Below are 26034 nucleotides of genomic sequence, written 5' to 3'. Positions count from 1 at the left end.
GCCAAAGCTCCTGGACAAGCAGATATGCCTCTTACATAGAAAGACAGGTGGTGTGTTTTAGTTTGCTATCTGTGCAGTGCCCTGGGGTGGTAGCCTGCGAAGAACTGTCTCTGATTGTTATACCCCCATGGGACCCAATAACATAAACTCCCTTGGTCTTCAGAGTCAAGTGATCAAGGGATGTCCTCTACTGCATCCACAAAAATCAGGGCATCAGATGCATGTAAAAGCTCCCTTTCAGGAGACAATGGTGCTTTCAAGCATGACAGAGGGAAAGCATGAAGATTGCACCAGCTGGTTATAGCAAGACAGAGGGGGAGTATAAAGACGGTAGTCTATGGAAAAAGGAGAAAGAAAAAGAAAATTAGAAAATGAAAAAAGAAAAATAAAAAGAGAAATGATGCCCATTGGCTATAATAAGGCAGAGGGAGAATGTGAAGATGACCCCTGCCAGTCTTCATCCTGGAGTATTCCAGCAGGCTTCTATACATGTGTCTTAAATTAGATGCCTGCCCCTCAGCCCTGCACTTTAATTTAAGCAAATGAGCCTCTTGAAAGAGGCTTAAAGTCTAGGTGCAGTCAGATGCCTGTGAGCTGGGCCCTGGGGCAGGTGAGTCCAAGCTTACGAGCTCTTCAGGAGCCGTTTCTCAGATGGCTAATTTTGTGGGTCTTGTGGATGTGAACCCCATTGTTTTTCAAAGCTAGATATTGGCAGGGGCCTTATCTCTCAGGTACAGTTATTAAAAGTTGGAGTGCTCGATATAGGGTACAAACCCTTCCCTCCAGAGGGAAGCTCCAGGTTTTGAGTTTTCTTCTGATTGTGAGACACTCCATCAAGGATTGTTTTTATGGCGAAATTGTGTCTTGGCCTCTCCTACCTGTTTCAGTGTGGTTTCTTCTCATTTTTCCCAGTGTGTAGTTGTTGCTCAGACAGACTTTAGGTTTTTTTCAGAGGAAATTGTTCCATATGTAGCTGCAGACTCAGTGTGTCCATGGAAGGGGTAAATTCAGGATGATCTTGAACAAGATCTAAGTGAAGGATGTTTTGTTGATGTCACCGTCAGAATTCTTAAATTGTGTGTATACATTGCTTAAAGGAAATTAATTTATACTACTTAGATATTAATTTCAAATATATTAAAACTTCAAAAAGAGAATTTGTATATATTTTCTATAAATTAATAAGTTCCCAATAACCAGCATTTTATACAGTAATGTTATAGCAGAAAAAAAATCACTATTTTAATACCATTTATAGCATTTAATTAGTACCAAAATATAGGCAAACTTTTGTATTCAGGACATAAATAATTTTGAGTTCCCCATTCATAGCAGATAGAAATTATCACAGAAATATGAAAAACTGACTATTACTGGATCAAATGTCCCTTAGAAAAAGTACTTCTCAGGGATGCCTGGGTGGCTCATTCAATTAAGCCTTCAGCTTCAGCTCAGGTCATGATCTTGCAGTTTGTGAGTTCAAGCCCTGCATCGGGCTCTGTGCTGACAGCTCAGAGCCTGGAGCCTGCTTTCGATTCTGTGTCTTCCTCTCTCTCTGCCCCTCCCCTGTTCACGTTCTATCTCTCAATAATAAATAAACGTTTAAAAATTTTTAAAGAAAGTACTTCTCAGATATGCAGAATGATTCAAACTATATTTCTTATAATTGACTGAGTTTCCTCATAACTGTTCATCTCAAAGACCACCAGGGATGGAGAACAAAATTGGTATTTGTTTTCTAAAACTTTTCTTATTGAAATGACTTGTTTTCTATTTATAGTTTTCCAGTCTTTTTTTTTTTTTATCCCTCTTTCTTCCCCGTTAGCTTCTCCATGCATGAGGAGCTATGGAGTTCTTGCAGCACAGTAAGAGGGGTCTCAGGTCTGATTGGATATTATTGGGAAACTTTCTGGGTCTTCTGTCTATGACTTTTAATGTACCAGTATTATGTGTCAGCCTGGCCTTATCCTACAAACTGAAGAAAGTCTGCAAACTGTCTCCTTGTTTCTCCTTTTCTCTACCTAGTCAGGACCTAGTAGTTCTCTCCACTGACTCAGCTCCGCAACTCTCTTTCCCTGGTGCTTCATATTACTAAAACCTGGTTTTCATTAACCTCTAGCCTTGGTGGTCTACTTTAAGCCTTTGCCTCTGTGTGTTTGTGTCTCTGGTATGGCAACTTTGGACAATTGCCAACATATAATTACCTCTTTCAGATTCTTAAGAAAGGGACCCTTTGCAAAACACTCTCTTCTCTGGGTCTCAAATGGGAAGTGTAGCCAAAGTCCCTTTGCTTTTATTTCTTCCTTCAAGCTATCTCACAAATCTCTTCCAGTGGGAATCTTGGTCTGGCCAGGGAGGTCAAAGCATACTTCTTTCTTTACCTTCTTCTCACTATCAGTTTATCAAGGCCAGGTTTCCCTCATCTTCTCCTGCCTGGTTTTTCTTCTCTTTCCCAAAGTGGCATTTTACATGCCATCTTCTTAAGATATATATGGAACAGAGGGAGAGAAACTGAGACTGAAGGAATAAAGTGTTACAAAGCATAGTATGCCTTTTATATCAACCTGTCATAATATGAATTCTTAAAATAAGGCAAGAAACAAGCCTTGCCAAACTCCCAAACATTTGCAGATGTATCACAATTTCAATAAATTTTCATCTCTTTTGTTTTCTGTAACAAAGCTTTTATTTAGCTGTATAAGTGGATTACAAATTTGGAGTCTGCATTATGAATCCTTGAGCTTATCTTATTTGTTTATACCTTCTTATAGTATGCCTCTGGGTATAAAATACATATTCTCAAGAACAGAGATTTACAATAAACCTAAGACCCCCAGCTCCTAAAACAGGGTTCAGGGACTATAAATACTCAATTGTTTATGGAGCAAATGCATAAGCTAAGAATATGGTGGGAATTCTCCAACACATAACAACCACTTTTCCCACCAAGATTTCTACAGTGAGAAAGAAAAAAAATGATTAATCTGGTGTAGCTTTTGTTCTCTTTAAGAATATTCTGAATTTATCTGTCCTAAAGAACTGAACGCATCCTGCTAGCATTTAGAAGTAGCTTCTTCTTAGCGTTCATAACCTGAATAGGTTTAACATAGTAATTCTAGAACACATTAACATCAAGCCATCCCTTGTAAAGGAGGAATTGCTCTGAGCCCCTTTCTTCATTTGCAAAATTTATTTATTTAGGTACTAGTCCTCAGCAAAGTGTTTTAATGTTTTAGGTAAAGTCCCATCTTGCTTGGCATAGAAATAAAGGCTCAAAAGAAAATTAGCTTTTATTATTACAAATGGAGAGAATTGATCTAAGTGTTTATTTATATTCTATCCTAACATGTGGCATATTGTGGTCCTTAATAACTATAGAATATGTAATTTAGAGTTTACATAGCATTTTTACACTATTTCACTCATTACTCACTATAGTTCACATATTATTCACCTTTTTTTTTCCAACATTTATTTATTTTTGGGACAGAGAGAGACAGAGCATGAACCAGGGAGGGGCAGAGAGAGAGGGAGACACAGAATCGGAAACAGGCTCCAGGCTCTGAGCCATCAGCCCAGAGCCTGACGCGGGGCTCGAACTCCCGGACCACGAGATCGTGACCTGGCTGAAGTCGGACGCTTAACTGACTGTGCCACCCAGGCGCCCCATTATTCACCATTTTTTATATTGAAACAAACTAATAGTAACTTTGCTACCACAGAATTACTTTGGTTATTTATAAAACATGGCACAGACATTTTAACACAAGAAAAATTAAAATGGGGAAGGGAGGAAAGTATGGCCATACATATGAAAGAAAAGCTGTGGAGGTGGAAAATGAAGGTTGTTAAAAAAAGTCCTTGCCTTTTAATTCACTTCAAAATGGAGCAGTTTAGAAAACAGTGATTCTTAACTTTGTAGGTAACATGTATAGGAACCAAACTCAAAATTTACTGTGATCAGGAGATAACAATTATGAAATAATGATAAGTAAATATCAAATGTAAAATGAAACCCTAAAAAAACCCAGACTAGACTGTTAGTAAAGCCTGGTGATTGATTGTTCATAATTGGTGAACCATATATTTACCCCTGACTAATAAATACCATCAGCAGTTCAATGTCAACTAAGAAGGCAATGTATTTTCACTTGTTGACACTGTTTCAGAAATTGCAAGCATTAAAAAATCATCTTTTATAATGCATTAAAAAACAATTATTACCTTATGGTTTCGACACCAATGTACAAAGATATAATTTTGTGATGTCAATAATCGAAAGGAGTTGGAACAGCTTTAAATGATCAGAATCATGTATGTTAAGATGTAAAAGCTGGTAAAAAAGTTAAGCTGATAAAATTAAAATTAGAGTCTTGTAACTTTAGAATATTAAATGTAATCCCCATGGTAACCATAAAGAGAATAGTTCTAGAATATACACACAAAAATTTTGCAAATGAAGAAATGAGAAAGGAATTACAGTGTTTCACTGTAAAAAATCAACCACACAAAAGAGATAGTAATGCAGGAAATGAGGAGCACAAAGCTATAAGACCTATAGAAAACAAAAAGCAAATGACAGAAGCAAATGCCTCTATATCAGTAATTACTTTAGATGTAAATAAATTAAACAGAGACAGGTATTGGTTAGAAGGATAAGAAAAATGACAGACCTATATGTTATCTACGAGAGGCTCCCTTTAGACGAAAGAAAGAAATAGGTTGAAAGTAAAAGGATGGAAAAAAAATATTCCATGCAAAGAGTAACCAAAAGAGAGCAGAGGTAGCTATCATAATATTAAGCAAAATATACTTTAAATAAGAAAAGTTCAAATAAGGACATTATATATTAATGAAAGATTCAATACAGCAAGAAGATACAATTATAACCATTTATACACATAATGGACTATTAAAATATATAAAGCAAAAATTGAAGGATTGGAGGAAGAGATAGACATTTCTATAATAATAGAAAAGTCAGTATCCCACTTTCAATAATAGATAGAACAACCAGACCTATAAATAAGGAAATAGAGGACTTGAACAACACAATAAACCAGCTACACCTGACAGACCTATATAGAACAACCACTCTACCCAACAACCATAGTATATAATCCTTCTTAGGTACACATGGGACATTCTCCAGGATAGACAATCTGTTAGTTCACAAATTAAGTCTTAATATGTGTAAAAGGATAGATAACATACAAAATATCTTCTCTGACCACAGAGAAGGAAAATTGTAAAATTAGCAAATTTGTGGAGATTAAAGAACACATTCTTAAGCAATCAATGAATCAAAGAAGAAATAACAAGAGAAAATAGAAAATACTGTACTTAGAGATGAATGAAAATGAAAGCATAACATATCAAAATGTATGGGATGCAAAGAAGGCAGTGCTAAAATGGAAATTTATACAGCAGCTTCTTACTCAACATGTCTCTGAGGCAAGGGAAACAAAAGCAATAATGAACTATTGGGACCTCATCAAGATAAAAAGCTTCTAAACAGTGAAGGAAACAATCAGCAAAACTAAACAACAACCAACAGAATGGAGAAGATATTTGCAAATGACATATCAGATAAAGGGTTAGTCCAAAATCTATAAAGAACTTCTCAAACTCATCACCCAAAAAACAATCCAGTGAAGAAATGGGCAAAAGACCTGAATAGACACATTTCCAAAGAATTCATCCAGATGGCTGAGACACATGAAAAAATTCTCACCATCACTGAAATACAAATTAAAACTACAATAATATATCACCTCACATCAGTCAGAATGGCTAAAATTAACAACTCAGGCAACAACAGATGTTGGCAAGGATGTGGAGAAAGAGCATCTCTTTTGCACTACTGGTGGGAATGCAAACTGGTGCAGCCACTCTGGAAAACAATATGGAGGTTCCTCAAAAAGTTAAAAATAGAACTACCCTATGACCCAGCAATTGCATTACTAGGTGTTTATCTAAGGGATACAGGTATGCTGTTTCGAAGGGGCACATGCATCCCAATGTTTATAGCAGCACTATCAACAATAGCCAAAGTATGGAAAGAGACCAAATGTCTATCAACAGATGAATGGATAAAGAAGATGTGATATGCATATAAAATGGAGTATTACTTGGCAATCAAAAAAAAAAGAAATCTTACCATTTGCAACTACGTGGATGTAACTAGAGGGTATTATGCTAAGTGAAACTAGTTAAAGAAAAATATGACTCCACTTATGTGGAATTTAATATGCAAAGCAGATGAACATAAGGGAGGGGAAGCAAAAATAATGTAAAAACAAGGAGGGAACAAAACATAACAGACTCTTAAATACAGGAACAAATTGAGGGTTTCTGGAGGAGTTGTGGGTGGGGAGATGGGCTAAATGGGTAAGGGGCATGAAGGAAGACACTTGTTGGGATGAGCACTGGGTGTTATACATAGGGGATGAATCACTGGAATCTACTTCTGAAATCATTATTGCACTATGTGCTAACAAACTTGGAGTAAATAAAGTAAAATAAAATAGAAATTTATAAATGCTTACATCAAAAAACAATGTAAGATCTCAAATCAAGGGCATATCTTTGTAACTTAACAAACTACAAAAATAATAAAAATAAACCTAAAGCCAGCAGAATGAAAGAAATAATAAAGATTAAAGTAGAAAATGATATAGAGAATGGAAAAATAGCGAAAATCAACAAAACCAAAAGTTGCTTCTTTGAAAATATCAACAAAGTGAGAAAAACATTTAGCAAAATTGTTTAAGAAAAAAGGGAGAGAAGACTCAAATTACTAAATCTGAAATAAAAGTGGGACATTAATACCAATTCTACAGAAGTAAAAAGAATTATAAGAGAGTATTGTTAACAGTTGTATCCCAACAAATCAGATTGACATGTGTAAAAGGGATAAATCTGATAAACATAAATGGCCATTCCTCACATTCCTAATAAATAATAACACATTTCTAACATAAAGGTGGGAATGTACATTAGTACATTCATTATGGAAAACAGTTTGGTGGCTCCTTAAAAAATTAAAAATATAAATACTATTTAATCAAGTATTTCCACTTCTGGGTGTTTATTATCAAGTTCATTATTTATTTGGATGTTTTGTAGTCCTTCTATGAAAAATGAATCTTTAGATTTGCTATATTCTATGTGTAGTGTATGAACTTTCCATTCTGTTTTTCATTAGTTTGATGGAAATATAGCCTTTGTTTCTTTCATGTAAATTCCCAATTAGTGCCCATTCTTTGTGAGGAAGTGCTTCCTACCCTCAAATACAGGCTGTGGAAAACTAGGGAATAGTAAGAATGGTGTGGAAAGATAAAGGGGCAGAAGTGCTTTTCAATTCTACTATGAAATCATTGACTAGGAGTGGGCTTCTTCCCTCATAGATTGTAACATGCTCTGTCAGCTAAAGACTGATTTGTTGTTCAGTCAGAAATGCATGAACGAATAAGGTATGAATATAAAGATAGAACATTTTATTATGCGAGTGTAAGTGGAAACCTCTGACTGCCAGTGTCGTGTTATTCTCTGAGGCCCAATAAATGTAGAGAGGTGGAAAAAGGAAAAGGACCAGGGGGAATGATTTATGATAAAATATTAGTAAAATTATATATGGATGCTTTGGCCAAACTTGGAGTAGTGTGGGAAGTGAATAGAAATGGATCATATATTTTATTCCACTCAGTGCCAACTCAAATGTTCACAGTGAAATTGCTTGGGGAAATGAAAAATTATGTGCTCCAAAGCTACAATAAGGATGATCACAGTACTGCCATATTTGAAAATATGGTGAGAAGTGACAGTCTACCACTGATTTTACATGTGCTTTGTCTCCTTGTCTAGATTGTAAACTGTGAAACAAGTATGCGTTTTCTCTTACACATATATCCTTTAAAGAAGGTTTAAACTTCCTTTGATTTGATACCTACTTTCCCTTTGCCAATCTACATTATTTACGAGTAAATTCTTTTCTACCTATTTCACAAATCCTCAAATTCTCTTTTTAATTTCAGCTGTTATTCTCACCTTGCAGAGATTATCATGGAAAGTTCTTTTTCTAATTATCTGATTATGATTAGGGTGAAAGCTTTAAAAAAAAGTGCTAGTTGATGTGTTGAGAATTTTCTTCTAAAGAATAATGATTTTGTGGCCCCATTTAAAAAATAGGAACACATTCCATATTAATTTTTTGATAGCATGGCTACTTCTTTTGTTCTAAATGTTTCATAGATCAGATATATTTTACGTTGGCCTGCACAGTTTGGCCAGATAAAAGGTTTGACACAGTTATGCACTTAAGCAATGAAACTCTAGGATCAGAGTGCTGGGGTCTCACATCCCAGCCACACCATTTCCTAGCTGTATGATTTGAGGCAAATTAATTAACTTATAACAACCTCCCTTTACTCTTGTGTAATATAGAGATAATTCTACCTATTAAATAGTACTTATGTAATATAAGAATATCTGGCATTGGGAAATAATAAATGATTAGCTATTATTAACTACATTTCTGAAAATTAAATAAAGAAGTTGAAATAATGGTAATAGGACCTCAGTTTTTAAACTTAGGAAGAAATAAGTCAATGAGAAATCATCCCATTCTAAATAGATAGAGACTAGAGGTGGGGCACAGGCTTGATTAAAGAAGATTGAATCTCATCCGAGGTTTGGGACTGCTGCAGTGTTTATTGGGTTTATTCAAATGGTAATCTGAATACAAACTTGACACTTCTAACTTTTCTCTTATAAGCATAAGCTAAGCAGTTGAATATGGGGTCACTGCAGAGGCTAAGTTCTGGCCCAGGTAGAATTATTAATATCATCTTTATTACCAGTTACATTTATATGGAGAAAGAAAATCTACAGGTTAAAAAATCTCCTCCTGAGGTAGAGGTCTAGGGGCAGATGTTGTTGGCACCATTACTCTGTTTTATTTCATTTATGTTATTTTTAATATTATTATTGATGATGTAAATAAATATGCTATTTTTTTCTCTTTTTGATATTTTTAATTGAGCATCATGTATGCTTTTATTTTTATGCATGAGTGAGATAGGTGGGATTGAAATAAGCCTTCTAAAAATTCCCTAGAATAGTCCATAAACCATTTTTAAGCATGCTTCATGCCTGGTTTATTACAACATCATCATAATTGATGCCCTACATTTTCTCAGTTTTCCCACATGACTCTGGCTTCGTTCTGACCCAGACATTAATCTCAAGGCCAGACATTACAACCAGGCTATCATCCTATCATCTTCAGCTTTACTTTGATAAATGTTCCTATATTCTCATAATACTTTGTCATCTCTTCTTCATCCTTACTATTGCAACAGACAACTAATGGTTTTGCTATTGGCAATTTTGCACTTTCATTCTGTTCACTAAACTCTTGTCATAGTGGTTTTGCAAATGCCTTCCTGATCAAGTTACTCTCCTGTAAATATTTTTAAAAATATTTCATAGTTCAAAAATTATATGATAAGGTAAAAACACCTTAGTATATAAAACTAAATGACTATTGATTAGTTTCCACTTATCAGTCTTATTCCCAAGTGTGTTTTCCTTCTTTGGGAATTACATTTAGTTTCCCGAATAGGATCTATGTGTTCTAATGACTCTGAGATTTTGGTCATTCTTCTCCCTGTGCTTGGAATGCTGACAGGAATGAACCTGGTTGGGTGTCTGAGTTGTGATTAATGAGTGTGTGCACAGTAGAGAAGTATGGTATAGGGATATTGTGGTGCTAAGTTGTGAGCCAGGCATGAAGTATTGTCTGGACTGGTTTATAGGCTAATCTGAGGACTGAATAATTACCTTTTGAGACTTCACTTGCACCGCTGCTTATTGGTATTTTTTTCTCTCTAGCATGGTGTACCCATCCATAGGCTTGGCCACTAAAACCTCTGAGCTTCAGCCATATTTTATACAAATGGTTCACAAAGCACTTTCTTCTGCCTTTTGTTTTTCCCTTTTGATTTCTGTTGTTAATTTTATGTGTCAACTTGTATGGGACATGATATCCAGATATTTGGTCAAATGTTATTCTAGTGGTTTGTGTGAAAGTATTTTTTAGAAAAGGTTAATATTAAATCAGTAGACTGAGTAAAGTAGATTACCCTGCATAATGTGGATGGAGTGGGCCTCATCCAATTAGTTGAAGGCCTTAGTAGAAAAAGACTGATCTCCCTAGAAGAAGAGGGAATTTTTCTAGCAGTCCATTTTTGGACTCACACTACAACACTCCCATGGGTCTCCATCCTGTTGGCCCATGCTTCAGAGTTTGGCTTTGTCAAACCTCCACAATCATATGAACCAATTAAAAAAATGTATCTATCATCTATCTGTCTAATCTCTATCTATCTATCTATCTATCTATCTATCTATCATCTATCATGTATCTTCTTGCTCTTTTTCTCTGTAAACCTAATACATTCCCTAAATGCAGCTTGAGGACAGGACTATGTCCTTTTGTATTTCTATCATCTAGCATTTTGTCTGGTTTCAAATTGATAACTAATACAACTATTCAGCTAACAAACTATAATTCCTGTTAAGGCCGTATTAGTATCCTTAACCTGCCTCTTCCATCACATATCTTCAGTTTTCAATTATCTGCTCAAATAACTGCCAACATATCTCTGTGGTATCCTGTTACCTCAGCATTAGATGACAAGTCTTCTCTCTTATATTTTATGCTTTTTAAATGAACATCTGAAACTACTATACAGTAGTCCCCCAGTTATCCACAAAGGAATATGTCCCAGGACTCCTGGTGGTTGCCTGAAAACATGGATACTACCAAACCCTAGATATACTGTTTTTCCCTATACGTACATACCTATGATAAAGTTTAACTTATAAATCAGCCACAGTAAGAGAGATATTAACAACAATAACTAATGATAGAACAAGTATAGTAATAAACTATAATAGTAGCTATGTGCATGTAGTATCTCTCTCTCCCTCTCAAAATACCTTGTACTGTACTCACCCTTTTTCTTCTTGTGAGATGATGTGAGATGATAAAATGCCTATTTGATGAGATGAAGTAAGGAATGATATAGGCATTGTGAAGTAACATTAGGCTATTATTGACCTTCTGATGATATGTCAGAAGGAGGATCATCTGTTTCCTGACCACAGTTGACCATGGGTACCTGAAACCTTGGAAAACAGAACCATGAATAATGGGCACACTATTATAGGTAGCACCTTCTTCCCATTACATAAACACTGCTCTGAGCAGATGCTTTGTTCATTGTATCATAGCACACTTTGTACATTCTTCTTCTCTGCCTTTGCTCAGCTGTCATCCTTGTGGGGATATCCTTCATAACATCTATCTAGAGAATCTTGCCTCCATGTAACCCCACCTTCTCTGAGACATCTCGTTGAATTAGTTCTAAAGATCTATCTTGTTATAAAAGCCCTCTTCCAAAGTCATAAATTTAACATATCACAGAGTGTCTTGTATTGCTGGTTATTCATTTTTCTCTCTCTGTGTTCCTTATATTAGTGTTAATATGTCCATGTAGGGGCAAATATAGAAAGTTAAAAAAGCATACATCTGAAACAAGATGAACAAAAGAACATCTTTTCAGAGAATCTGGAGAAATTGAAATGGAGTATCATGTCAGATTGTGTTTTGATTTTATTATCAATATAAGCTTAAAAGACATTTCTAATAGATGCTTGTAAGAGGCTTGAATTATTATAAATTTTTTTCAAATCTTCACTAGAGTGTTATTGAAATTTGCTCATGAAGTTTCTTCATTTTCCTGATCATTATCTAAGGCTTAAGGAGCTAAATTATTTTGTCTTTTAAAATAATAGTCTTATTTTAAGGAAAAAATGCTTAGCTTAGAAGAAAGGCAGGGAGACCTATCCATTTCTTTACCTATCTATCAAAACAAATAGTAGAATTTGGCTTTTTCAGTGTGTGTGTGTGTGTGTGTGTGTGTGTGTGTGTGTGTGTGTGTGTGTGTTTATGGCTTAAAAATTGTTTTGTTTTGTTTTTTTGCTCAGTATATTCCAAATTTAATCCTTCAAAATATTATAAAGGTCAAAATCAAAAGTAGGGTAACAAAATAATCATTTAAATATAGCCACAAATACTATTGTAAATGTCATATTTAAGATAGAAGAATAAAAATAAAGAAAAAAGGGACACTGATTTTTAAGACTATTTTTTCTAATGGCAGTTTTTTGGTTCATAGTAAAAATTGAGAAGAAAATGCAGAGATTTACCATATACCCCTTGCTTCCACATATGTATAGCCTACCTTATTATCAACATCCCATACCAGAGTTGTATATTTGTTACAGTGATGAACCTACATTGGCACATCATAATTACCCAAAGTTTATAGTTTATGTTACAGTTCATTCTTGGTATTATGGGTTCTGTGAGTTTGGACAAACTCATATGTATCATATGTATCGACCATTATAGTATCATACAAAGTATTTTTACTGCCCTAATAACCTTTGTGTTCCTACTATTCATTTCTCCTTCCACACACAAAATCCCTGACAATCACTAATATTTTCACTGCCTCTTATAGTTTTGTCTTTTATAGAAGTCAAATAGTTAGATTTGGATAGTATGCAGTCTTTTAAGATTTGCTTCTTTTACTAAGTAATATTTAAGTTTCTTCCATGTCTTTTCATGGTTTGATAGCCTTGTTACTTATTAGCACTGAATAATATTCCATTGTCTGGATGTACACAGCTTATCCATTCACCTACTGAAGGACATCTTGGTTGCTTCCAAATTTTGGCAATTGTCAATAAAGCTGCTTTTATGAACATCTGTGTGAAGATTTATGTGTGGACATAAGTTTTCAACTCCTTTTGGTAAATACCAAGAAGCATGATTGCTGGATTGCATGGGAAGTATTATGTTTATTTTTGTAAGAAGTCACCATATTGTCTTCCAAAGTGGCTGTTCCCCATTGCTGTCAGCAGTGACTGAGAGCTTCATTGATCCACATCCTTGCCAGCATGTGGTGTTGTCAGTGTTCTGGATTTTGGCCATTTTAATAAATGTGTAATAATATCTAATTTTTGTTTTAATTTGCATTTCCCTGCTGATAAAATATGTAGAACATCTTTCCAAATGATTATTAGCCATATGTGTATCTTCTTTGGCAAGGTGCCTGTTAAGATCTTTTTGACCCATTCTTTGATCAGGTTGCTTGTTTTCTCATTGTTGAATTTTAAGAATTCTGTGTATATCTTGGGTTACAGTCTTTTATCAGATGTGTCTTTTTGCTCTTTTTGCTGATATTTTCTCCCAGTCAGTGGCTTGTCTTCTCATTCTCTTGGCATTGCATTTCACAGAGCAAAAGTTTATAATTTTAATGAAGTCTAGCTTATCAGTTACTTCTTTGGTGGTTTGTGATGGTGTATCTGAAAAGTCATTGCCATAGCCAAGGTTATCCAGGCTGTCCAGTTGTTTCAGCAACACTTGTTTAAAAGATTGTTTTTGTTCCATTATATTGCCTTTAATCCTCTGTCTAAGATCAGTTGACTGTATCTGCTTGAACCTATTTCTAGGGCTGTCTATTCTATTTGATCCTGTTTATCTGTTTGTCCATTCTTTCATCAGTAACACACAGTCTTGATTACCTTAGCTTTATAGTAAGTATTGAAGTAGGGTGGTTTCAGTCCTCCAACTTTGTTCTTTTCCTTCAAAATTGTATCAGATACTTTGGATCTTTTGCCTCTCCATACAAACTTTAGAATTGGTTTATCAATATCCACAAACTAACTTGTTGAGATTTTGATTGGGATTCTATTGAAACTATTAATAAACTGGAGAAGAAATAACATGTTGATATATTGAGACTTCTATCCAGAAGCATTTATTTAGTTCTACATTTATTTAGTTACTTTAATTCACTCATCAGAGTTTTATAATTTTTCTCATGTAGATCTTGTACATATTTTTCTAGATTTATACCTAAGTATTTCATGTTTGAAAGTGCTAATGCAACTGATGTGTGCTTTTTATTTTAAGTTCCACTTATGCATTGCTAGTACATAGGAAAGTGATTGTTTTTGTGTATTAACTTTATATCCTGCCATGTTACTATAATTACTTATTAACTCTAGAAGGTTCTTTTGTTGATTCATTTGGATTTTCTACATAGACAATCATGGCATCTACAAAGATGGTTTTATTTCCTTCTTATAAATCTGTGGATATTTTATTTTTTGTTATATTGCATTAGCTGAGATTTCTAGTATGATATTGAAATATAGTGGTGGGAGGAACATCCTTGCCTTGTTCCTGATCATAATGGAGAACCTTCAAATTTTTCATACTCAGATGCTTAGATGTTACCTGTAGATTTTTTTCCTAGATATTCTTGATCAAGTTGAGGAAGTTCCCTTCTATTCTTAATTTATTCAGAATTTTTATAATGAATCGTTGGATTTTGTCAAATGCTTTTTCTGCATCTATGGATATGATCATGTGATTTTTCTTTTTCAATCTGTTGATTTTATGGTTGCATTAATTGATTTTTAAATGTTGAACTGGCTGTGCATACCTGTGATAAGTTTCACTTGGCTGTGGTGTATAATTCTTATATATTTTTTAAATCACACTTTTTTTTAAGTTTATTTATTTTGAGAGAGAAAGAGGGTCCGACTTGAGGGTGGCCGAGAGAGAGGGGGAGAGAGAGAATTATAAGTGGGCTCCACACTGTCAGTGCTGAGCTTGATGTGGGGCTTGAACTCATAAACCATGAGATTATGACCCTGAGCTGAAGTCAGACACTTAACCAACTGAACCACCCAAGCTCCCCATAGACTCATATTTACTTTTAAATAAAGGAGAAATGTCAGCGTCCCACTCTTGATTTTGGCTCAGGTCATGATCTCACAGTCTGTGAGTTCAAGCCCCACGTCGGGCTCTGTGCTGACAACTCAGAGCCTGGGGCCTGCTTCAGATTCTGTGTCTCCCTCTCTCTTTGCCCCTCCCCAGCTCATACTCACTCTCTCTCTCTCTCTCTCTCTCTCTCTCTCTCAAAAATAAAATAAACACCAAAAATAATAAAAAATAAAAATAATAATAAAGGAGAAATCTCAATAGTATAGAGCAAAGTGTTTAGATTTACAACTTTGAAATATGAATCTGAGAGACTTCTCCCATTATGTCATTCTGATATTAGGAACCATATGATATGAACAATATTCAGTATTTAATAACTGAATAAATGAATGATTGCATAAAGATTAGATAGAGTAATACATTTTATGTTCATTGTGGGTGATTGGAATAGACTTTTTTTTTTCCTCTTAAATTTAAGATATTAGAAGGAAAACTCAGGGGAGAATAAAAAAAGATACAATAATGGATCTCAATCCTGGCTGCCCACTAGAATTACCTAGAGAAGGTTTATATAGACTAGTACTTGGGATTCACCCTTGAGGAAATAAAAGCATGATCTCTGGGGGTGGCGCCCCAAGTATAATATTGTTAATATTAATAATATTGTCATCACTCCTTGGGTGATTTTAATATTCTGGCATTGTTAAGAACTGCTGTTTCGGAAAAATAAAGCATGTGAGCATGATAATAAGTTAAATATTTTGGGAAAAAATTACCCAGCACTGTCTATTTCTTTAAAGACATAAGTTTTTCAATAAGGATGGGTGTTCTAAATGAAGCACTGACTCATAGTTGTAGATGCCATCACTGCTCTCACATAGCAATAGCTGAGAAGATGAAAGTATTGCTTTTTGTCACAACTCATATATAAAAAAATAGTTTTAGACAATTGTATGTTCCAAAAGACAATGTTCTAATGTCCTAAGTCATTGTGAGAACATTTTCCCCTGTGGTTCCTTACTGCAGTAACATTCTTTTCTTTGCCTTACATTAATTCACTTTCCCAATAGGTTTCAAAAGTTTTCTAAAGATTTCTTTTCACTTAAGGTATATATTATAAACTCATTTGCTCTCCATTTCAGTTAGGAAATATGTAATCTGACTCTAACTTACCAGGGAATGTTATTTCTGGGAATCATGCCATAGAAAATAATATAGCATCATTTAGTCTTGCCTGTCTGTTTGATTAAAAACTTTTGTCTTTGGGGCGCCTGGGTGGCTCAGTCAGTTAAGCATCTGACTTTGGCTCAGGTCAGGATCTCATGATTCACCAGTTTGAGCCCTATGTTGGGCTCTGTGCTGACAGCTCAGAGCCTGGAGCCTGCTTCGAATTCTGTGTCTACCTCTCTCTGCCTCTCCCCCACTCGTACTCTGTCTCTCTGTCTCTCAAACATAAATAAATCATTAAATTTTTTTTAAAATGTGTCTTTAAATTTATCTCCTTAAAAATAATGAAGTGCAACAAGATTTTGAGAGCTGGCGGTTGAGGAGGCTTCTTGCTTGTACACCTTTTACTTTGATAATCGAGGGAAGAGAACACAGAAAACACAATTTTGTATTTTAAATCCTCACCTACTGTTGAATCATTTCTGTATTAACATTGTAATAATAAATAACATTATTTTAGCTTCTTAGTTATATATTATAGTATTTGAGGTACTTGTTTTTTAACTCTAATATATTCAGAAAGCTATTCATTTTAAAAGGAATGGAAAGTCTGGTGGATTGATTCTAAGTACCTAGATAATTAATTACATTTTAGTTTTCCAAAATAAAGGGATTGGTTAGATTGTTTTAAATCCTGGGAGTACTTTAACCTTAATGTTAATGTTAACTAAGGCCAATTATTCTGTGTCCATCTCAGAAAAAACAAGTTCCTAGAGAGTTGATTTAATTACATGTTTGAAGTATGAAAGTCTTCACTTTCTCCTCCTACTGCCCTACCTCCACCTCTTCCTCTTCTTCTTCCTCCTAATCAACCTCATTCTTATTTTTTCCCCTAGAGTCACTATGCTTTTAATGCTTATTTTTGAGAGAAAGAAACAGACAGACAGAAAACAAACTGGGGAGGAGCAGAGAGAGAGGGAGACACATAATCTGAAGTAGGCTTTAGGCTCTGAGCAGTCTGCACAGAGCCCAATGCAGGGCTTGAACTCATGAACCCTGACCTGAGATCATGACCTGAGTCGAAGTCAGATGCTTAAATGACTGAGCCACCCAGGCACCCCAAAAAGTCACTAAGATTTACGAGGAACTTTACGGGCATGGAATATTTTGTTCAACCTAATATTTTAGAAGATAACTACTCTGAAGGGTGAAATAAGGAAACACTGAACAAAATCTTTACAACTGTGTGGTAGTTAAAGATTTCTTAGGCAGGGTAGTAAAAAGCACCAAACAAAAATTACAAGTTGGGCCTCATAAGATGAAAAATATTTCTTTTTCAATAGATATTAAGAAAGTAGAAAACTAAGTCTCAGATGTAGAGAAAATATTTTCAGTGCCCATATATGACAAAAATCTTCAGTCCATACTATATGAGCACTTCAGGAGACAAAATAGATTTTAAGTAAAAAATGGTTATAAGAGACAAAGAAGTATATTATATATTAATAAAAGTTTCAATACAGCAGAAAGATATAACTATTATAAACATTTAAATATTTGGGTTTGTATGATGTAGCATCTAATGACAGACCATCAAAATAATGTGAACCAAAACCTGACAGGATTGAAAGAAAAAAAGATAGTTCTACAATAGCAGTTGGAAACTTCAATACCCCAGTCTCAATAATGGATAGAACAGCTGCATAGAAGATAAATACTTATACTATTTATAGTAACCTCTGTGATTTAAAGAGGGCCTGAAATTCTCAAAATTTTGAAAATATTTGCTTTGTAAAGTTCTTAAACATAAAACAAGAGATGAATTGGGATATTATAAATTTTGAGTCTTTTAACCATTATCATTATCACTAGTATTCTTAAAAATATTAAGTATAACCACTCTTTAACAGTGCCCTTCCCTCATGAAAGGAAGCTTCCACATTCTAAGGACAGTATACATCAGTATTAAGTAGATTTAAATTTATATAAATCCATAAATGTTTGGGGGAATTTTATTTCTCTCTGACATTCTATCATGGATCCTCAAAATAGAGATTTTTTTTTTTTTTCATTTGAGTCAAGATATTATGTTCCCAAGAGTCCTTATATCAATAGTTAGTCGTCCTTGGACGACCATATTTAAATACGTTTGTCCTCCTTAAAGGTGCCACTGTGGCCCAACATACATGGGCAGGAGTTCTTTGTGGAAGGTGTGAACAGAGCTTGGAAGCATACAGCAGTCTGCACAAATGCTCATAGGATCCTTCATGGGATGGAATGGATCTATAGTGAGAAGAGGATGGAGGTAGTGCCTTTACCATCAGGCGTGGGATTTGACCCTTGAGGTCAATTTGAAGTTATTTTAACAATATAGGAATAAAGAACATATTCTATTTAACAGTTTGATAGTTTGATTTATAACTTCAGTATTTAGATATATGGTGCATGGGCTTTTTAAAAATCTTTTATCCTGCTTCTCAGAATGTCAGAGGCAGACTGATGAGGGATTATTAAAGATACACATTTTTTACTTTATAGTTGTTCATATGTACTTTCATTGTAATCACCTCCAAGCCAGAGTGTAAAAGTAGGTTAATAAAATTAGGACAAACTTCTGGAATCAGAAAACTGGTATGGGAGGAGGCCTTAAGATTCTTTGCCCTTAATATTAAGCATGAAGCAACTGAGATTATGAATTTTGTTCCAAATTATCCAGAAAGGTAGTGGCAAAGCCAAACTAAAACCCTAGGTACATAGACAGCTTTATAATTGTCTTTGCCTTTTATCTTTTATTAATTAATCTATTTATTTTATATTTCTCTTAGTAGACTGCTTAGTGCAAATAACTTTTTAGGTCTTATCAAAAGTTCAAAAAATTAAAATCATGTCAGTACATGTTGTAAAGTCAAGGCTCAGTGACTTATGGAAGTTGCATTTTTAATTTTGTAAACCATGTCATTTCTACTGGATCAAGAACTGACATTTTTTAAGGACTTTAAATGGTATTAGTCAGTTGTTCCATTAATATTTATAGAAACCATCTTATAAAATTGAAATTATGATTTCTTCATTTACATGTTTACATAAATATTGGAAATTCTAAGAACATGCAAATGTAAACAACTAAATTTATGTTTTATCTGGTGATTAATACACATTTTACAAACATTAGAAGAGCTAATATAAATCAATAAAGAAAATTTATTAAATTAATTAAGCCTGTGCTAATGTACTATACTGGTTTGAAAATTGATTAAGTAATGACACTGCTCCAAAATGAATAGTCTTCAGGAAACATAACTTGCAATTCTAAAATCCAGATGAAATTATTACTGTGACTGTCTTAACATGATGTAATTCTGCTTTGGATATCATATCACATATATTTGAAATTAAGGACTAAAAATTATTGCCCAACTTATAGCTTATATTCCATGCAACTGTCATCCAGTTATTTAGCCATATCTGATTGCCCAATCCAATTAATTTAAATTTAATGTCCACTTACATTCGTCATTTATCAGGCACTCGTTTGAATTGCAGGAATAAGGGAGCATTGGCATTCATTCTGGAAAATACATCTGTTTAATGAAGGGCAAGGGGTCATGTCTATAGAAAAGGTGCTTAAAAATGCATCATCATAAAAATGAGGAAGAAACTATTTTCAGAAATTTTTACTCATATTAAAGTATTACAGTATAATATAAAACTTTACTGTATATGGATGACACCACCTATTTTCTTTCAGTACGCATTATTCAAATGTTACAAAGGTGATCAACCTTTAACCTTTATATCTTTTTATATGTGATCTTTAATTTTTTGAGGAAGGCAAAAAAGTAAGAAAAGAAAAATAAAAGAAAAAATGACAAAACAAGTATTCTCAGATTCAGGGAGTTAAATATGCTATTAACAGAATGAGAATCTATTTATATATATTTATTCTTCTATTGAGTTCATTTAGTTTCAGTTAATTGCCACAGATCATCAACATAACTAAAAACAGATTTAATTCAATTTATTTTAAATAATAAAAGCTAATATCTTCCCAGTAATATTGGTATGTTACGTACTTGTTTTTATTGAAGCGAAGAAGCAACAGTTGAGCAAAATCTTGGAAAATTTGGGCAAAAGTTTTGACAACATTTTTGAGACCATACATTGAACAAATGACTTATGGTCATGTAAATATTGGTAGTAGAGATAAAAGCCAATCAATCACTACTAACTCCAATTGGCAGTAACTTGATAAGGCCTACAGATCAAATCAGTCTTTGAACTATTGGTTTATGAGCTAAGTAGGTGAATACAAAGATTCAAGTAACAGTAGAGTGACATCAAGACCCAGGTTTATCTGATCACTCAGGGAGCCTGGCTGATTCCATTGATTAGGCAGTAGAGATTGTGATCCTCTTTCCTGCTGTGCTCAAAAGTAAGAGGACAAAGGCAGAGAATCACCCTGCGATTGAACACATCAACAGTGGCTTTCAAGAAACATGACAGAGCAATTGTTCATTGAATTTGCTTCTAGGTAAAGAATTTTCTAAAGGTTAAGGTAAAACTTTATCACATAGTGTGCCCCTCAAAAGTGACCCTATGGCCATAGAGTCTATCAAGAACCATTCTTGTGGCTCAGTTATGCTTAAATGCACAGCCCAAAACAAATAGAAACTTGCAGGAAGTGTCATTCTGCAGTGTAAAATGTGTGGATATCATCAGACTACTAAACATAGCCAAAAGCTATTTGACATTTCTCCTATCCAGAGGTGGATTCTTTTTTTTTTTTTTTTTTCCTCCTTGAATGTGGGTGTTCATATGACTGCATTGACCAATGCAGTATGGTGAATGTGTAGCTATGATACATCCAGGCCTTGCTTTTAAGAAGACTGGAGTCTCCCTTGGCCTTTTGGAATCCTAGACTATCATGTAAGAAGTCAGTCTTTCCTGTGAGTAAACAAATGGAGAAGCTCCAAGTTTTGATGGGAAGAGGGCACTAGCCAAATCCAGGCTTCTAGCTATCTGTGCCAAGACACCAAGGATATGAATGAAGCTATCATGAACAGTCAAGACAAGTGGAGCTTCTAGTTGAATATCACTGAGTGGTCAGAGTCAATAATACATGGAACAGAAGAATCATCCCTGCTTAAATTCTTGGCCCCCCAAATTGTGAGATATTAAAATTGTTGATTTTCATCACGAAAATTTGGAGCAATTTGTCACACAATAGATAACTAGAAGAAATGCTCATTTTGAATTTGATTTTTTAATGTAATAAACTACATTTATTGGAAAGAATATATGTGCATATCCTAAAAATAAAGACTAAGAAATCTCTTTTTTTTGGGGGGGGGGCAGGGGGACGAGAATAACTAAGCAGCTAGGCAGACTAAGGGTAGGAACCAATAGAACAAACATTTAAATGTGAAATTAGGAAAAGACCTCAGTATTAACAACAACAAAAATCTTATTGATAGATGTATTGATTACAATTGACTGGCTAAAGAACACTCTCTCTGTGATGTAACAACGTTGTGTTTCTTCCTAATGACATATTACCTTTAATTACAGGATAATTATAACTCATAATGGCATTTGCTTTGTCCAACTGCCTGCCTTAAATACTGACCATGTAAGACCGTCTGAAGGTCTGTCTCAGTTTGAATACTTTAAGGAAATAAAGCATAAAACACAAAGAACTAGTGTTATATTTTACCCTAATCTCGTACTAATTAATGAAATTAATGATTTTCCTTAGGTCCCATGATAGAAGACACTAAAATTTTACCAAGGGAAGAAAATGACCAAAAAAGTCTTCATTTTCCACCAAAACACCAACCTACAGTCAAGAGAGTGCTTACAGCTAGATGTGGCATGTAATTTTTAAAGTTTAGAAATTTAAAAAGTTTAGATAACTTTCTCAGAAAATATGAAGATATTAAATCTCCATTCAGAAATTGATAAATACCAAAATACTGAATAGGTAGTGAAAGTGTTTACGTACCATCAAAGATTTTAATTGACTGAATCTTCATATAAGATATTCATTAGGTGACTATTTTTTATCACTTCAAATGGACACAGTTACAATTAAACTGAGGTAACCTTTCCATTTCGGGATGGCTTGTTCAGACTATTTGCAATTATGAGTGAAAGGGTCACCTTTATCCATGCACTAAATGAAAGATAATCATGTTTTGTCCCTGCCACTATTTCATGGTTTTACCTTGGAAATTAATCCTATCAGATTGACCCCTAAAGGCACACACCAATTACCGTAGGAAAGTTTAATATCTCATGATATTGATAGTTAGGAGAAAACACAGACATCAATTGTACTTGAAGATTTCTTATGCTAAATTCATTTAGAATCTTTACTCATCAAAACCCAAGAGTTCTGGTCAAAAGGTGTGTCAGGTAATGGGGATGGAAATATGCTCCAGAAAGAGCAAGAAGACCTGATGCTGTGGCAGTGCTAGCCAAGAATGATCAGCCTGGGCAACTACTTACAGTTACACAAACTGTGCTCTGCATACTGCTGATCCAGGAGTTGAAGGTGAGCATGAAAACCTGTGTGTGCTCTGTTTGTCAGTCTGCATACACAGGCACAGGTATCCTCAGCCCAGAAAAGAAATCCTTTTTACCTTATAGGAGTTTTTCACAGTAATTGTCTTTTTCTAACTCTTAAAAAGATGACATTTTATTGGCAATGTCCCTGAGTCTATCTTTCCCAATCATTGTGTCCAAACAGACATCTGCATTTTTTAGTCTGATCTAGACTGAAGCAGGGATGAGCAGTTTATAAGGCAGAGATACTTGAAGTCAGGTGGATTTAGAATTGTTTGCTAGAAGGTCTATGTAGGTTGAAGAAAGTTATTCTAGTCAGCAGCTGGGTATTCTTGGGTAAGGAAAAGATCTAGTTCTTAGTAGAAAGTGGTAAGCAGGAGCTACTTTGACGCTTGACAACCAAAATTGGTAAGAGGGTTAGGGCAGGATAGGGCACCATTCCCAGCAGGAATGTTGGCAGAGGCAGTAGTCTGAGGCTAACTAATATATCATTGTTTGGTTCTTGGTTCTTCAGAGATTGGGTGAGACATGTGTGGGCAATTTGGTTGTCTTAAGAGAGATATTAAAAAGTGAATAAATATTAAAGCTAGAACAAGAATTTTTGTACCATCTTTCTTTAATTTATGTTCTGACATGCCTTGAAGATATGAATTTACTCTCCTCAAATATTAGTACTACTAACTGATTATTAAAATATTAAAAATATTAGCCAATATTAACTTGTAATACTCTTGATTTTCCAAGTACTATGTTAAGTGCTTTATATTTTTTATCTCATTTAATCCTTATAATATCTCTGTGAGGTGAATGAAATTTTCTTATTTTTGGAATTTAGGAACCTGGATGAGGTTTAAAGAGGTTAAGACACTGTAGATAGACATACACAGGAGTGGCAAAGACATTTCAATCCTCCCTTCTTTTAGCATATGATTCCTGTGAGTAGGCCATTTTCCCCTTCATTCTTTGATGGCAAATGAGATTTAAAAAATCTATACATTAGGTCAAAACAATTGAAGAGATATTTTCACCTAATACTTAAAATCTCTTACATTTACTTATATCTAATCAGTATCCTAGAGCAGTATATTCTTTCTTTTTTTTTTTTTTTAATTTTTTTAACATTTATTTATTTTTGAGACAGAGAGAGAGCATGAACGGGGGAGGGTCAGAGAGAGAGAGGGAGACACAGAATCTGAAACAGGCTCCAGGCTCTGAGCTGTCAGCACAGAGCCCGACGCGGGGCTCGAACTCACGGACCGCGAGATCATGACCTGAGCTGAAGTCGGCCGCTTAACCGACTGAGCCACCCAGGCGCCCCAGTATATTCTTTCTTTTAACTGATTATTACAATCAAAATAGGGAGCTTTGTTGTTTATTTTTATAGTGGTTTATAATTTCTATTTTTAAGTCCTTTTTTAAAATTTTATTTTCATGTTAATTATAGGGGGGAAATATACTACACAATTGTAAGAGAGACGATAACACCAACAATACATAACAATTAATTTACCTAGATATATCTAGCAATATGGTTTGGAAATGTATAAAATAAAACTTGTAGAGTTATAAACCAAAAAGGACAAATCCACAACCATGTATAAGGTAAGAACTTAAAGAATTACAAGCAAAAAATTTATACACATCTATCAGAAGCAGATGAATCAAGCTGTGTTTACTTGTTTTATTTTGTTAAAAGAACCTCTTTTACTTGAGTATGTAATACACAATGTTACAATAGTTTTCTATTTATCTGGTTTTAATTGTTATTCCATTGCTGGAGATTTGTATGAAATAGATTTAAGGTGGGATTTAATATCTGTAATTTTCAAAAAATCCTTTTAGTATACGTGTCCATCCTGGTTTTGGAGTCACTGTTCTGTAATTAATCCTTAAAAGCCCATATGTTTAAGTCTATTTATGATCTGACCAAAGAATCTCTAGAAATCTCTGTTACCTGATCACTGAAAATAATGCTGAGATATTGAGAAGGTGTGTAAAGTTCTATTTATTAGCTTAAGTTTAAAATGTAGACATGTAACCATAAAATGAGAAAGTTTAATTTAGACACTCTGAAAGATTGCTTGCAAATTTGACATTATACCAGTTCAAGAGTTGAGTATTTTGTTGTTGTTTATCTTTGAATGCTGATTGTATTGAGCAATAAAGAGGAATGTACAAAGTGACAACTTCGAGTTCTTTCTAGATTGCTGGAATCAACACACCAGGGTCTACTGCCTGGCATGACACTTTGCACTACTTTAAAAACTTTCCTTTTGTAAAAATGGAAACTAACGTCACTTATTTGCAGGATTTGAGGGAGAATGTGTGCAAATCACTGGCTCAGACTAGACAATTAAAAATGTTATTTTTCCTGCAGAAATATATAATCTAATTAAGAAGCCAAAGCAGGGAAAAACAAAATAGTTAATTCTAATGCAATGTGGTCAAGGTCAGTGAAGGATTTCTCAGTGTGGGTTCAGCCAGCTTCTCTCCTTCCTACACCTCAGGTTTTCTCATCTACCTAGGGGAGATCATCAAAAGAGGTTGAGTTCAACAATAGGTTTTTCTGCTGTTTCCATGGCAACCAAATGAAAATAATCACCAGACTTCACTTCAATCCTTAATGCGATTTAGTCAGCAACATTTGCTGAGCACCCACTGTGTGCAGAGAAATGTACCAGAAGGTTATGGCAACAAGAAATTTTATTGTCATAAGTGGAAACTGCTAGGAGAAAATAACTTTCTCTAAAAATATATCTTCTGAAAAAATTTTCTAAAAATCTGCCTCATTATTTGCACATTAGGGTTTCTAGGTTTACATTGGGCACTAAGTGTTTCTTTGCAAACTTCTACAGAAATAGTTACCAAGGTAAGAGTGGAATTTGTCCTCTACTCTGAAAATGAATTGAGTCTGTTGAGATAATGGTTAAACACTGTTTTACCAAAAGTTGTGGATTTCTCTCTAGAATTTTCTCCTGGGAATATAGAGACACCTAAATACAAATGTAGGAAAATGGTATTTCCCCAAAGTTTGCCTTTTTTTTTTTTTTTTTTTTTTGGAAGCTCCTGGGACAGTAAGGTTAAACAGGAAGAATGTCATTAAATAATAGTGAGTAGTAAAACAGTTATGGTGACCTTTCTCATAAAAGCCAGCTTGTAATGACTAGCTGCAGACTGTCAGATAAAGAATCCAAATATCTTTCATCTACCTCCTCACAGCCATGTGTGGCTAGTCCATACTAGGCAAGAACAAATACCAGGTGTCTCCCACGGACATTCTTATCTCTTCAAAATTTTTAGTAATGTGTTTCCTTAACACCCATCTCTAATCTGCAATTTTCCAGAGCTACTTTCCACTGAGATTTATTTCACTCAGGTTGGTTTTATGTATGATACTATGTATGCTCTTTTATGTATTTGCATATTTCTCCAAC

The 26034-nt window shown here is 34.4% G+C and overlaps 1 long non-coding RNA gene across 2 annotated transcripts in view; it reads left to right on the top strand.

Moving 5' to 3' along the window:
- The window catches only part of LOC147572015 (uncharacterized), a 546875-nt gene that overhangs the window by 491951 nt on the left and 28890 nt on the right, over positions 1-26034 (top strand). The window lies entirely within an intron of this gene.

The sequence above is a fragment of the Puma concolor genome, chromosome F2, assembly GCF_028749965.1.
Source record: "Puma concolor isolate L17-30 chromosome F2, mPumCon1.1.hap2, whole genome shotgun sequence".
NCBI lineage: Eukaryota > Metazoa > Chordata > Mammalia > Carnivora > Felidae > Puma > Puma concolor.
This window is presented reverse-complemented; position numbering and strand designations above follow the sequence as displayed.